Genomic DNA, 15,870 nt, shown 5'->3' with positions numbered 1-15,870 from the left:
CAACAACTCTTACTCTTTTAATCTTTTCTCTGCATATTGATGGAATTTGCAGATGCAAAATATATGTCATTGATCATTTCCCTTAGAGCAAATTCAAAAACGCTATAGGGTTTTTAACGATATGCATATATTAGCCACTGTCTTTCCCTCCAGACTGACTTTCTTTCTCCACATACCCAGTTCCTCAGCCTTCTGCCATTTATACCATGCTGTCTGTCTGTAGCACTATTTCTATTCTTGTTCTTCTCATCTTTAAAGTGTATGTTAAAGCACTTACATAATCATAGAGCACTTTCCTCACCCCCTATTTTGATTCATAACTTACTGTTCTATGTTCAGGCACCAGCTTGCACTTGTTTCATAGCAATCATCATGAATAGAAATAAGCCAATTATTCCTTTATGATTTACTAAACTTTTCTCTTCCCTTGCAGACTGGAGACTCCATTAAGGCAGAGTCTTGCTTGCTTGGTCCTTTCCCTCTGACAGATATAGGTATATTGCATTTGTCCTCCTTGGTTCTTTCAGTATCATTGGGTCCCCAGCGAACTCATACTGCAACATTGGTCTTGACATGTACCAGGAAATTAAAAAATATTTGTAAAATTAATGTATGGAATAGTGGTAAGGAATAGTGATGCTTACTTTGTTGTTTCACTAAGTGTTACGCTGCTGATGATAGCTTTCTTATCTGTCCCCTTGAAGGGAAAGTGGCATTGGTAGTTTCTGGAAGAGGGTGGCATATGCTGGTTCGTTGGATGGTCATGTTATTAAAGAGATCAGTGAAGGCTGATTCATGAAAATGCTGGTGAGATCTCTTGTTCATGTCATGGTTTGATCCAATGAGCAGGTAGCCACTGCTTTTCTTGTTGTTCTGTAATGACATGAGCAAAGCCTCAACCCCATTGTAACACATACCCCGGATTTCCTTCTCTATTATTAGGTTTTTTTTTTTTTTTTTTTTATAAAAGATAGGTTGTTGTATTTGAGGAGTTTTGGATAGGTAAGAGACATCCAATGATGTTCTGCTGCTGTACTTCCTTTATTATCCATCATCCAAATTTTAAAAATTGAGAGTAAATAAAGCTCTTGTAAGATTATATCTGGGACTATTGTTAATAGGGAGTATATCATCATTTTCTCCCCCTTTCTGTTTTAAAAGCATATTTCTGAGCATTTATGTTGACATTCTATAATGGCTTGTCCCTGTGAATTATAAGAGATGCAATGAGAGATCTGTATGTTCCAAAACGAAAGGAAAGAATGTAGTTTCTGAGTTGAATAAGCAGGGGCATTGTCAGTTTTTATAGATTGAGGTAAACCTATGATATTGAAGCATTCTAATAAATGTTGAATCACATTATGAACTTTTCTTCAGCTAGAGCTGTTGCCCAGAAGAAGTGAGAATATATATCAACAGTATGGTGCACATATTTTAATTTACTAAAAGAAGGAATGATGGTTACATCCATCTGTCAAATTTGGTTGACTTATTTTCTCCTAGGATTGATTCCTTCAGAAAAAGATGATAATTGTATTTTTGACCAAGATGGACAAGTGGATAGTATATGTTGAGATTGAACTTGTGTAAGATTGAATATTTTTGTGAAGATGTTTTTCATTAGCATGTGTATAAGAATGGAAAGATTATGCTTCTTGAAGAATGGCAATAAGAGCTGGATCTATCTGAGAGTTTAGTGAGGTTATTGGACCTGGCAAATTAGTGTGTGCTCTAATGTGAGTGATGTATAATGGATAAATATGGCATCAAAGTAAGTTTTCGTTTGTTTGATTTTTTGCAGTTTTTGGCCAGGGCTGGGTTTGAACCCGCCACCTCCGGCATATGGGGCTGGCGTCCTACTCCTTTAAGCCACAGGCACCTCCCCGAAGTAAGTTTTGAATAGAGAGAAAAAGAGAAGAGATTTCATCTGTAGAATTCATAATCACTTCTCGGCCTTTTGGCTAAGATCAAGTGTGTAGAAGTAATAGTAGCTGTTTCTAAATATCTAACAACAAAACAAGAATATTGACAGTCACTGACAATGTTCATAGAATGGTGAAAATCTTGAAGTAATATTAAGATAGCATAAATCTCATTCTTTTGAACAGAATTATAAGGAATTTGAATAATTTTTGAGTTAGAACCATCAGTATAGCCAACTTTACCATTCTTAGTAGCATAAAAAGTATAAAAAGGTATAAAAAGTTATGGGATCCGTGATTGGGGAATCTTTTACCATTTGAGGGAGAATCAAAGAACTAAATTTCAAAAATTGAAATCTTTTATCAGTGAGATATATGTTAGTAATGAGGATGATAAAAGAAGCAAAAGTTATTTGCCAGGGCAGTGATAGTTGAAAATTAAGTTGGATTTGTTTTTTTATAAATGAGACAACAATGGAACGTGGATCATATCCAATAAGCAGTCTATTCCTGCTTTTGGTAACTAATTCACAAATTTTGTCCAAATATTGTTTCAATTTTGGTGTGGTTTTATAGGATAAAAATAGCCATTAAAGAAGTGCATCTTCTTGATAAATAACCCGTGTAAGTGAATAAGAGGTTGCAATAATGATTAAATGAATGGGAAATCTAATATCAACATGATCTAGTTCTTTAGTAGCAAATTCTTTTTCAATTAACTGTAATTCCTTTCTTGCTTCAGGGGTGAGGGACCATAGGGCCTTCTAGAATTTTAAAGAGATTATTTAAAGCATAGGTAGGAATTCCTAATGTAGGTCAAAGCTAATTGATATGACCTAATAATTTTTTTAGAGACAGAGTCTCAAGCTGTCACCCTGAGTAGAGTGTCATGGTGTCACAGCTCACAGCAACCTCAAACTCTTGGGCTTAAGTGATTCACTTGCCTCAGCCTCCCAAGTAGCTGGGACTCCAGGCACCCACCACAACTCCTATCTAGTCTTTTGGTTGTAGTTGTTGTTTGGCAGGCCCTGGCTAGTTTCAAACCCAACAGCTCCTGTGTACGTGGCTGGTGCCCTAGCTGCTTGAGCTATAGGCATTGAGCCAACCTAACAATTTTTGAAAATAATTTAAAGTGGAAAGAGAACCTAGTCTAATATTAACAAGTTGAGGAAATATTTTTGTTTCTGTTCATTTATATCCTAAATAGTTATAAGAAGATGTAGTTTGATACTTTTCTGGGGCTATTTAAAGACCATATGATTTGGTACTAAAATGGCATGTTTAAATATCTCTTGAAGGATTGCTGAACTTTGATGTGCAAACAAAATGTCATCCATATAATGAATGATATAAGCTGAAGGAAATTTCTTTCTTATTTGTTGCAGCAGTTGATCAAGAAAATGCTGACACAAGGTGGTGTTATTTAAAATGCCTTGTGGCAGAACTATACACTGAAATCATTGGTATGGTCTCTGCTGATTATAAGAAAGGCCCAGAAAAGGCAAAACAAGTACAGGCTTCAGGATGTAAATATATTATGAAGAAACAATTTAAAAGATTGTAATGGTATTCCAAAGGCAGGAAGAGAATTTGACAGCTTATTGGATAGAGTTGACCACCAGTTATTGTAAAGCTGGAGGAACTTTTGGTGTATCAACTCTGTCTCTGTTAAATATGGTGAAATATTGTTTTCTACTTTCTCTGTTTGTTTATATTGAGTTTCATTGTAAGAATTTTTTTTTAAGTTGCATGTGCCCAGTCTTTCAAATTTTGTTCTTTATGTTTTTTAGATTTCTTTTTCCTGGTTAAAAAACAATTTCAACATATGATTAATACAGTTTTATTTTATTATGTTCATTATCTTATTATTCTCATGTTTTTCATCAAAGTAGACTTGATTTTTCCTTTTTTGAAGGTTTTTCAGGCAGATAGGCAGAGATTAGATGACATAGGCATCTAGAAGAACACTACCAATTTTAAGATTTAATATTAATGTAAAGCTATAATGATCAGCATAGCATGAAGTTGGAATAAATATAGACACATAAATCAATGAAACGTAGTACACCATAAATAAGCCAGAAATATACCCACACATATATGGCCAATTGAATCTTGACAAAAATGTCAGTGTAATTCAATGTAGAAAGGACAATCTTTTCAACATATGGTAGTGGTACAATCTGATATCCATATTGAAAAAGAAACTGAACACTTACCTCACATACATTTACACAATTAATTAAAATGTGTTATTGCTCAGGGTGGCACCTGTGGCTCAGTGAGTAGGGCGCTGGTCCCATATACCAAGGGTGGTGGGTTTGAACCTGGTCCCGGCCAAACTGCAACAACAATAAAAAAGTGTTATTGCTGAAATATAAACTTTAACACATAAATTTTTATATTTATTTTATAGTTTTAAGTATATAAACCTCTATTAGAAATCATAGGGAAAATACCTTTGAGATCTTGGCTTATGCAGACACTTCTTATATAGGTATGTAAAGTATGAACCATGAAAGAAAAAGAAAAGCTACATTGATAAAATGTACAAGTTTTGTTCTTCAAATGATTTTGCTAAAAACATAAAAATATAAGCCATAGTCTTGGAGAATATATTTATGAATCATATCAGATAAAGACATTATGTCCAGAATATATGAAGAATGCTTAGAATTCAACAATATGATAAATGACTCAATTTTACAAATAGCCTACAGTTTTAATCAAATACATCACTAAAGAGGAAATGTGAGTGGTAAATATACCCATGAAACTATGTTCAACATCATTAATTACAATCACTTAACATCACTTAACAATGGAGATATTTTCTGAGAATTGTGTCATTAGGCAATATCATCACTGTGAGGGCATCAGAGTATACTTATACTTACACAAACATAGACAGCAGAGATTACTACACATCTATATAGTATAGCTTATTGCTCCTAGGCCACACACATGTACGCTACATTGCTGTCCTGAATACTGAAGGCAATTGTAGCACAATGGTGTTTGTGTATGTAAATACACTAAACAGAAATGGTACAGTAAAAATACAATATGAAAGATAAAAATGGTACATATATGTAGGGCACTTACAATGAATGAATGGAACTTGCACCATTGGAAGTTGCTCTGAGTAAGTCAGTGAGTAAGTGGTGAATAAATGTGAAAGCCTACATTACTCTACCCCAAACCACCAATCTACTCTGTATGTGATTCCAAATATCAGACATGCCACAGTACCTTTTTTCTGTGTCTATCTTATGTCATTTATCATTATGTCTTCTGGGTTAATAATTTTGTAACAAAGGTAAGAATCTCCTTTCATAAAGTTCAATAATATTTTATTGCATATTATATACATATATATCACAATTAAATTTTTTAACCAAAGATCCACAGAAATGTAGTTTGCTTACATATCTTTGCTATTATAAATAAAATTTCATTAAACATGGCAGTGCAGCTATCTATGAGGTGCTTATTTCTTTTTCTCTTGGTAAATACCCAGAAGATAATGGCTAGGTCACATAGTAATTCTATTTAAAAAAATTTAAGGAACCTCTATACTGTTTTCTGCAATGGTTTTACCAATTTTCATTACAATAAAAGTGTGTAGGGACTGCACCCCTCACCCAGCCCCTCCAGAGCAAAGAATCTGGCACAAAGTAGGCACAGCTTCAATGTTCACTTAAAAATACTGAATTGCCAGATCTTGCCCTTTGAAATGGGGATATCTTGAAATATCAAATAAAGACCAAATCAGATCTCTTCAAATGGAGTTCAGTAATGCTGCAACTTGTCATCCTCTTGTACCTCCCACCTATGTCAACAGCACTACCACACAACCAGACCATCAGCAGGACACCTGGGAATCATTTCATATTCTTCCCCATCCCTGCTCTCACATTTAGTCACTCCCCATGTTCTATTAGGCCTATGTCCATGATCCCTCTCCATACCCACATCCTTCAGGTCTTTTATCAACCCTATCCACATGACCATATTGTCCTAAGTGGCTTCTCTGACTCTAGTCTTCTCGCATTTACCTGGGAAGTGACCACTATTAGAAGCACAGATGTGATCACCTTACTGCTGTCCCATATACCTCATTGAGCCTCAGTCCATGACCTGCCCGATCATGTTTCATGCTGCATCTCCTGCTATTCCAACTAGACAGAGCTCCTGGTTTCCTGAACACTCCCAGTTTCTCAGCCACATCTCAGAATGCACCTTCCACTCCATCTCAGAATGCACCTTCCACTCCGTCTGTTTTATATAAGTCAGGTGTTGACACAGGGAAAGGAATGTAGTAGGCATGTGACTTTTTCAAGAAATGACAAAAAAGTCTGCTTCATGTAATCTATATTTTGCTGTATGTAAAATGAGCAAGTGGATTGTGACTACACTTGTGATCCATTCTAGCCAATGTGCGCAAGTTCCATGAATGGATAAAGTTTGTTGTCTTCATGACAGTAGGTGAAACTCTGGATTATGCTGCCCACTTGATCTAACTGTAGATCAGCTCCTCTGCTCAATTTTTGAGATAAGCTAAAAAATAAAAACAAATAGAATAACTGTAGTCAAAATAAATACCAAGATTTACACCACAATAAATACCAAAGTCATGTAGAACCAATATTTTCATATCTAAAACAAATTTTCCAACAGCCATAAAAACAGCAAAAGAACCATGACTTCCAGGCATCACCCATAGTCAATCAGTAGGATGCCAGCCACATATATCAAGGCTGGCAGATTTGAACCCAACGTGGGCCTGCTAAAACAACAATGACAACTGCAACAAAAAAATAGCCAGGCATCATGTTGAACACCTGTAGTCAAAGATACTTGGGAGGCTGGGACAAGAAAATTCCTTAAGCCCAAGAGTTTGAAGTGGTTGCTGTGAGCTGTGATGCCACAGCACTCTACTGAGGGTGACATAGTGAGACTCTGTCTCAAAAATAAATAAATAAAAAATTCCAATTAGTAAACATGAAGGAAACCACAGAAACATAAAAGGTACATTAGGCAAACACTACAATAATAATTGCAAACACAAAACCCACTGATGAGAGCTAAAAGCAATAGGAAAATACGGACATAAATTTTCTTTTAGGGAAATAGTCATTAAATGCAGATGAGATCCTGAAACTGAAACACCGATAAATTCAAATATTTAGCTGAGTTAGTATTACTGAACCCAAGTTAATCTTGTTATTATCAGTTCACTGATTCGGTACTATGTAGGATATTTATGAGAGGAAAGAATCACATAGTGAACTCTTAACTATATTTCTGCAAGTTTTTATATGTCTGGTTTTATTGTTTTAAAGTGCAGCTGTTTTGTCACTTAAATTAAAAATTAAAAATAATTCTCAGATGCTGGCATGAGAGCATCAGTTAGTTATCAAAAAGACACAAGTTGAAATCCTTGTCCTACCACTTATTAGTGTGCATAGCGTTGTGCAAATCACTCTCTAATCTACATTTCCTTCATCTGTGAATCCGAGATGAGGAGGCATTCACCATCACTGGTTGTGAGGTTCAGATGTGTGTGCAGAGTACAGGGTACAGGACCTGGCACAAAGCAGGTCAGCAGCAACACCTCCAATATTCCTCACTGGAGAGTTGTCCTCTTACTGCAAAATTGAAGCATGGGATGGTTCAGAGAGGACAACAGCCAGACTTTACCACGGTCAAAAAAACCCTGTCTTATGGTGCTATTTTTTCTTCCTTGTGCTACCCATGACTCAGTATTCATGATTATCTGCAGCAGACAGATGAGATGAGAGAGAAAAATTTGCAAACACACCTCTAGTAGACTGTGAGCCCCTAAGAGGAAAGTTAGTGTTTAACTTATCCTGACTTACCACATATACCTGAGTACAGGGACTTTGAAAATGAAATAACAGCATGAAGCCAAGAGAAACAACAAAGGCAGGGAAGTCTATCCACCTACCTAGATCCCCTTGGGGTTGAGTTGATACAGAAGTTTTCCTGCGGGAGGAGACATGTCCTTGGTCCTCTGAACTCCTACAGCCTTTGTTCTTTTTATCTTCTCAAGTAATTCCATGGGATCTTTGGTGAGATTTGTATTCCTTCATCCTGACATGGTGGGAAGGCCTTTTACAGTGAGTCTGCTCCTTTTTTCCCTCTGCCTCAAAATTTAGTGCCTGAGCTGGAAGCCTTTGTGGTCTCCATCCCATCTGCTTGTCTCACATTTACTCTGCATTGCTGAGATTATGGTTTTCAATCCCAGACCTTCAATAGTGTCTGTCATAGTGTTTTCAGCCTCAGTTTCTGTGAGCAGTTCTGTGGGCCCCTAGCATTTTGGTCAGGGCTGCTGCTGCTCCTTGCTCAAGCCTAGTAGTTGCTGGGTTTAGGAGTGTGGGTGTGTCAAAAAAAATAATAAAACAGAGCTCATGTGTGAAGCATATGGAATTGTTTTCCCACAGAATAAGCAGGAAAGGTGGCCACGGACTCATCAGAGACCCTGATAAGGCTCTTGGTGCAGACCAAGGGGACTTTTCTATGGAGAGCCATGACTTGTACAAAGGGGAAGACAAACAACAAAAGTAGAGAAGAAATAGGTGAGACTTTCTTCTGAACCACTCAGATAATTAGTTTTATTCACAGTAGGTCTTCAGAGTGGCTCCCTTGGTAGAATCTGATTGATATCACAGAGGATGTCAAAGCAAACCTTTACATTCTTTTTACTCTCAAATTGTTAGTAAAATTTGGAATGGGATAAGATTAAGCATAGGAGTTACTAAATGAACAATTGTTGTATAGATCACCTAACATATGTGGACTATGCTAATGGCTGTGGATATAAACACTATTTAGAGGATGAATCTACTCTCAAACAGCTCACATTGTATTTGAGAAGGAAGAAGCAGCAAATAAAAACATCAAGGAGAATTGCACAAATTGTAGAAACAAATTTGGGAGGTGTCATGGTAACAAGGGCAGCATAAGTTTCTCTCTGATCAGAAGTTAGAGAGTATCACAGAAGGAGTAAAAGGTCTTCAGAGAATGTTGAGGACTATCAGACTATGGTCCATTTTATTTGATAGGCATAAAATACAAAGTTCACAATGTACAGTAAGTAAAATAAATCATCAGATTCCAGATGCCCTGGTGAAGCACATTTCTGATTCTTCATCTCCCTTCCACTCAGTAGTCTTCATTTATGCCTTGGAGCTGATTCTTTCCTGTCTCAATCTAGACTGTGCTAGGCCAACTATAGGTGATGACAATTTATCTGTGTTCATATATGTCTGTAAACATGCAAGGCTGTGTTCCTTACTCAAAATATGCCCAGTTTTACTTGACAACTAACCATTGACAACTAACCAACTATACTCATCAATGAGTATAATGTAAGCTAAGCAATGTTTAATTTAATCAGCTTGGTAAACTTGATCATTTAGATTGTTTCCAGTTAATTTTCACTATTAAAAGAAATAATTTAGGTGGCACCCGTAGCTCAGTGGATAGAGCACTGGCTACAAACACTGAGGTGGATGGTTCAATCTCCGCCCAGGCCAGCTAAAACAACAATGACAACTGCAACAACAACAACAACAACAAAAAAATAGGCATTGTGGTGGGTGCCTGTAGTCCCAACTACTCTGGAGGCTGAGGCAAGAGAGTCACTTAAGCCCAAGAGTTTGAGATTACTGTGAGCTGTGATGCTATGGTACTCTATCCAGGCAATAGCTTGAGACTCTGTCTCAAAAAAAAAAAAAAGAAAGAAAGAAAAGAAATAATTCATTTAATCTCTGTGCACATACTCATATCTTTATATTGTCTAATAATCAATAGAATATGCTCAAAAAAGTGGCTAGAGCATAGATTTAAAAATGAAGTTTGATAAATTTTGCCAAACACTTCCAGAAAACTGACTTTAATTTATACTAGCAGTGTAGGATGTTGCTCACCTCCTAACATTCAAAACTCTAAATGTTACTATCATTCTTTAAACATTTTTTCCAGGCTGCAAAATAATATATAAATATATTTCCAACAGTCACAGATGAAGGGGGAGTCAGGGACTGACCCCACCAACAGTTTATGCATGTTCTATTGCCCTGTTTGAACAGATGTACAAACAAACAAAAAAAACCTTCAATGGGGTCAGTGCCTAACCCCTTCTTGATTATTGGTGATTTTTTTTTTTAATTATTGGGGATTCATTGAGGGTACAAGAAACCAGGTTACACTGATTGCATTTGTTAGGCAAAGTCCCTCTTGCAATTGTATCCTGCCCTCAAACTTTCTTTTTTTTTAATTATTATTTTTTTTTATTGTTGAGGATTCATTGAGGGTAAAAGAATTAGGTTACACTGATTACATTTATTAGATAAAGTCCCTCTTATAATTGTGTCCCAAAAAGGTGTGCCATACACCATGACTTCCATCCCCCTCCCTTTTTCCCCTCTTCCCACATGCTCATTCCCCTACCCCTCGCTTGTATTAGCTCTTCTACTGCCTTCATATTAGAATAGAATACATTGGATTCTTGCTTCTCCATTCTTGTGATGCTTTACTAAGAAGAATGTGTTCCACCTCCATCCAGGTTAATACAAAAGATGAAAAGTCTCCATATTTTTTATTGGCTGAATAGTATCATGGTGTACATATACCACAATTTGTTGATTCATTCCTGGGCTGGTGGGGATTTATGCTGTTTCCACATTTTGGCAGTTGTAAATTGAGTTGCAATAAACAGTTTAGTGCAAATGTCTTTATGATAAAAGGATCTATTTTCTTCTGGGTAGATGCTTAGTAATGGGAATGCAGGATCAAATGAGAGGTCTAATTTGAGTTCTTTGAGGATTCTTCGTACTTCCTTCCCAAAAGGTTGTATTAATTTTCAGTCCCACCAGCAGTGTAAAAGTGTTCTATTCTCTCCATATCTACACCAGCATCTGCAGCTTTGAGACTTTGTGATGTGGGCCTTTCTCAATGAAGTTAGGTGATATCTCAGGGTGGTTTTGATTATTTGCATTTCTCTGATGATTAGGGATGATGAACATTTTTTCATGTTTGTTAACCAATCATCTATTTTCCTTACAGAAGGTTCTATTCATTTCTCTTGCCCAGTGATATATCGGTCTTTTTTCTTGATTAATTTGAGTTCTCTATAGATTCCAGCTATCAAGCTTTTATCTGATTCATAATATGTGAATATCTTTTCCCATTCTGAAGGCTGTGTTTGTTTGCTTTTGTTGTTGTTTCCTTAGCTGTACAGAAGCTTTTCAGCTTCATTAAGTCTCATTTGTTTATTTTTGTTGTTGCTGCAATTGGCATGGAAGTATTCTTCACAAAGTCTTTCCCTAGGCCAATATCTTCAAGTGTTTTTTGCACACATGAAAAATCCTTTCTTTGAGTATTTTTATTGATTCATGCCTTAGATTTAAATCTTTTACCCATCTTGAATCAATTTTTATAAGTGGTGAGAGGTGTGGATCCAGTTTCAGCCTTTTATATGTAGTTATCCAGTTCTCCCAACACCATTTATTAAATAGGAACTCTTTTCCACAGTTATGTTCTTTTTTAGTTTATCAAAGATCAGGTGGCTGTAAGATGTTAGTTTCAGTTCAAGGTTTTCTATTTGGTTCCAAATGTCAATGTCTCTATTTTGTGCCAATACCACGCTGTTTTAATCACTATGGCCTTGTAGTATAAGCCAAAATTCTGGTAGGGTGATAGCCCCAGCTCTGTTTTTATTAGTAAGAATTCCCTTGTCTATATGGGGTTCCTTCTGGTTCCATACAAAATGGTGAATTATTTTTTCCAAATATTGAAAGTATGATGATTGTATTTTAATGGGGATTTCATTGGATCTGTAGATTGCTTTGGGTAGTATAGACATTTTGAAAATGTTGATTCTTCCCAGCCATGATCATGGTATGTTCTTCCATTTGTTAATATCTTCTGCTATTTATTTTGTTAGGATTTCATAATTTTGTATTAAAAGTCTCCAAACAAAAATAAACCCTGATCCAGATGGCTTCACACTAGAATGCTATCAAAACTTCAAAGAGCTTACACCCATACTTCAGAAATTATTCCAAAAAATAGAGAAGGAAGGTATATTCCCCAACACATTCTACAAAGCAAACATCACCCTGATACCAAAACCATGAAAGATACAAACCAATTTCACTAATGATTATGGATGCAAAAATTCTTTTTTTTTTTTTTTTTTTTTATTTTTGGCCGGGGCTGGGCTTGAACCCGCCACCTCCGGCATATGGGACCGGCGCCCTACCCGTTGAGCCACAGGCGCCGCCCGGATGCAAAAATTCTTAATAAAATTCTAGCCAATAGATTACACCTGCACATTTAAAAAAATCATTCATTGCAATCAAGTAGGTTTCATCCCAGAGATGCAAGGCTGGTTTAACATACACAAGTCCATAAATGTAATTTACCATATCAAAAGAAGCAAAAACAAAGACCATATGATTCTCTCAATAGTTGCAGTAAAAGCATTCAATAAAATTCAGCATCCTTATCTAATTAGAACCCTTAAGAATTTAGTCATAGATACCACATTTCTTAATCCGATCAAAGCCATCTACAACAAACCCACAGCTAATATTATACTGAAAGGAGTAAAACTGAAAGCTTTTCCACTTAGAACTGGAACTAGGCAAAGTTGTCTTCTATCACCTCTACTATGCAACATAGTGCTGGAAGTTATTTTCAATACAATCAAGCAAGATAAGTAAATAAAGGACATCCAAATGGGAGCAGAGAGGGTCAAACTCTTGCTCTTTGCCAACAACAAGTTCTTATACTTAAATGATCCCAAAGACTCAACCACGAGACTCCTGGAAGTGGTCAGAAAACAGAGTAATGTCTCAGGATGTAAAATTAATGTCTACTAATCAGTAGCCTTTGTATATGCCAATGAAAGCCAAGATAAAAAGCTAATCAAGAACACAGTTCCCTTCACAGAAGCTTCAAAAAAAAAAGAAAGAAAGAAAGAAAGAAATACGTAGGAATATACATAACAAAAATTATTTTATTTTTCGATTCAACTTCTTATTCTGGAACATTTCAAACATTTATTGATGTGTAATTTATTGATGTATAATTAATGCATAATAAATATGACACTTTTAAAGTGCATTTGAAAAGACTTAATGCCACCAACACTATCAAGATAATAGACATATGACCCCTCTGCAAGTTTTCTCAGATCTCTTTGTAATCTCTCCCGCTGACAACTCTTTATGGTATCTTTTCCTTATCTTCTTCAACTATTTTAAAGAGATTCAAACACTATGTGAAAGTTTTCATAAAGAAATTTACTAATTTCCTGTACTTTAATCTTTGAGCTACTTAGTGTACAGATTGTGCATTTAAGAGTCTTATTCCTTACTTGGAAGATGCAATGCTGTTACCTCCACATACATTTTGTAAAATCTATCCTCCCTACTTATTTGAACTCTTGTCTTATTTTGTGCAACACTCAGATATATGTCATGTATTTTTTGGAAGATGTTTATTTCTAAATACTCTAGCTTTTCAGCCTTATTTTTCTGCTAAGATGGTCACCATATTTCACATTGGTTGCCAAGTGGCCAAAGTCAATCTTTAACATCTTTCTGGTCAATTAATACCTGTCTTATCCTTTCAGATAAAATATAGGATCATTTTGCCAACTTTCTCTGGAAACAAAAAAATTATTGGTGTTTGAATTAGAATTGCATTTTCTTAGTTTTATAATGCTTTATAAGTTTAGCACATACCAATAATTTTATTATTTTTACTGTGTAGAAATGTTCCTTTGACACCGTTGATGTTATAAATAAATGTTAGCTGAGCTATGATGGGGCATTTGACACTGTGACTAACATCACAGTATCCCTGCAGAGAGTTCATGAGAGCTGAGATGTGGGGCTGCAGGGTCTGGACAAAGACAGGAGAACTGCACTCCAGGTAGAGCAAGCCCTGTCCAGGATCCCAGTCAGGCTATCCTCAGAAAGAAAAGTGCCAGGAATCAGCAGACACTGGACAGTGGAGAGCTGGGCACCCTGGTCCCTCAAGACTGCTATCATTAGCAGTGCAGACTTTCAGGGGATAAGTGTAGAAAGGAAATGTATATGACTGGCTTGCAGACATGTCATTATTAATGTACTTCTGGGTTTAATAATCAATGTTCATTAATGTTCACTTGGGAAATATTCATATATAGTTTTGAAACTGGTTTATTATTATGGAGATTTGTGTTTTTGAGGCTGTGCAGGTTCATAAAATAAATGGAAAATTAAAAATATTTTTTGTTTTTTAACAAAAAATTAGAACTACATTTGCTTAGAAGTGCATTTAATTAGAACTAAACAAAAACTAACTAATTAGAACTAACAAAAACTGTTTTTGTTTTTTAACCAAAAATATTTTTAAATCATCTTCACTGAAATGTCATACTTTCTTAATATGTTAAAATAACCTCCTATACCATAAATATTTTGCAACTATTGTCATATCTCTGGTCAGATATATTTTTCTTATTCTTAGTTCCTTAAACATCATTGTCAGAAATCGGTCTATTTTCTTTCAATTTCTAAGAGTTGACTCTTCAACTATCCACTTTACTTATTTACAGTCTATGAATATCTATTTGAATCTGTTATATTCTTCCATTTACTTATGTATTTATTTATTTTGTGGAAATGTATTTTATTTCCCTCAAATAAAGTCTTCTCTCTTATGACAAAGTATAGAACACCCTATATGAATAAGACATCCTGAATTTATTTTATCCCATAAGATTTAAGAAATAGTTCAACCTTTGGGAACTAGAGAAATAGTTTAACTCTTTGTTAAAGTCAGTCAGTACTTGGTGTACAAATGTCTGCAACTGCTTTACACTCAGGAAAACAGGTAAGACAAAGTGACAGTCTTCCCAAAGTCACAAATTAAGTACCAGAGCTCAAAACAATTTACCAACTTGAGTCCCACTGGGATCCTACTGCCTCAAAAGAGCCTCTTTGCATCTGATTTATTGAAAAGTACTTTGAGGTGGAGCTTAGCTCTCACTTTCCTCATTCCTTCAAATAATTCTATTATGACTTTTATTTAACTACCACATACAAGAATGTGCCCGTGCATGAATTCTAAAATGTTATATTGTGTTATTTTTCTTAATTCTGTGAGGATAAAAAGTAACTCAATAGTTATTAAAATTTGCTATGTATTTTCAATGCTAAGTTTTGACCAAAATCACATCAGGCACATTTTGGCAGTTTATAAACACAGAATCAACAAGTCACATGCCAGATGCTATTCATTTCTAAGGCATTGGAAAAAATAGGTAAATAAGGGCCTACATCCAAACCAATGATTTGCCCTTGTCACAGATTTTTTTTTTCTTTTTCTTTTTTTTATTGTTAAATCATAGCTGTGTACATTAGTGCAATCACCTGTACCCATTCTAAGATGCATCATAGATATTACTCTGCGGATTCTAGTTATTAGACCTTTATCGGAGGTATAACCTGCAAATATTTTCTCCCATTCTGAGGGCTGTCTACTTGCTTTACCACTATGTTCTTGGCTGTGCAGAAGCTTTTTAGTTTGATCAGGTCCCAGTAGTGTATTTTTGATACTGCTTCAATTGCCTGGGGCGTCCTCCTCATAAAATATTCACCCAGGCCGATTCCTTCAAGAGTTTTCCCTGCACTTTCTTCAAGTATTTTTATAGTTTCATGTCTTAAGTTTAAATCTTTTATCCAGTGAGAGTCTATCTTAGTTAATGGTAAAAGGTGTGGGTCCAGTTTCAATCTTCTACAGGTTGCCAGCCAGTTTACCCAGCACCATTTGTTAAATAGGGAATCTTTTCCCCACTGAATGTTTTTTTTTAAATCATAACTGTATACAATGATATGATTATGGGGCATCATACACTCACTTCATA

This window comes from Nycticebus coucang, chromosome 20, assembly GCF_027406575.1.
Source record: "Nycticebus coucang isolate mNycCou1 chromosome 20, mNycCou1.pri, whole genome shotgun sequence".
In the NCBI taxonomy this organism is placed as follows: domain Eukaryota; kingdom Metazoa; phylum Chordata; class Mammalia; order Primates; family Lorisidae; genus Nycticebus; species Nycticebus coucang.
Note: the sequence above shows the minus strand (reverse complement) of the source record.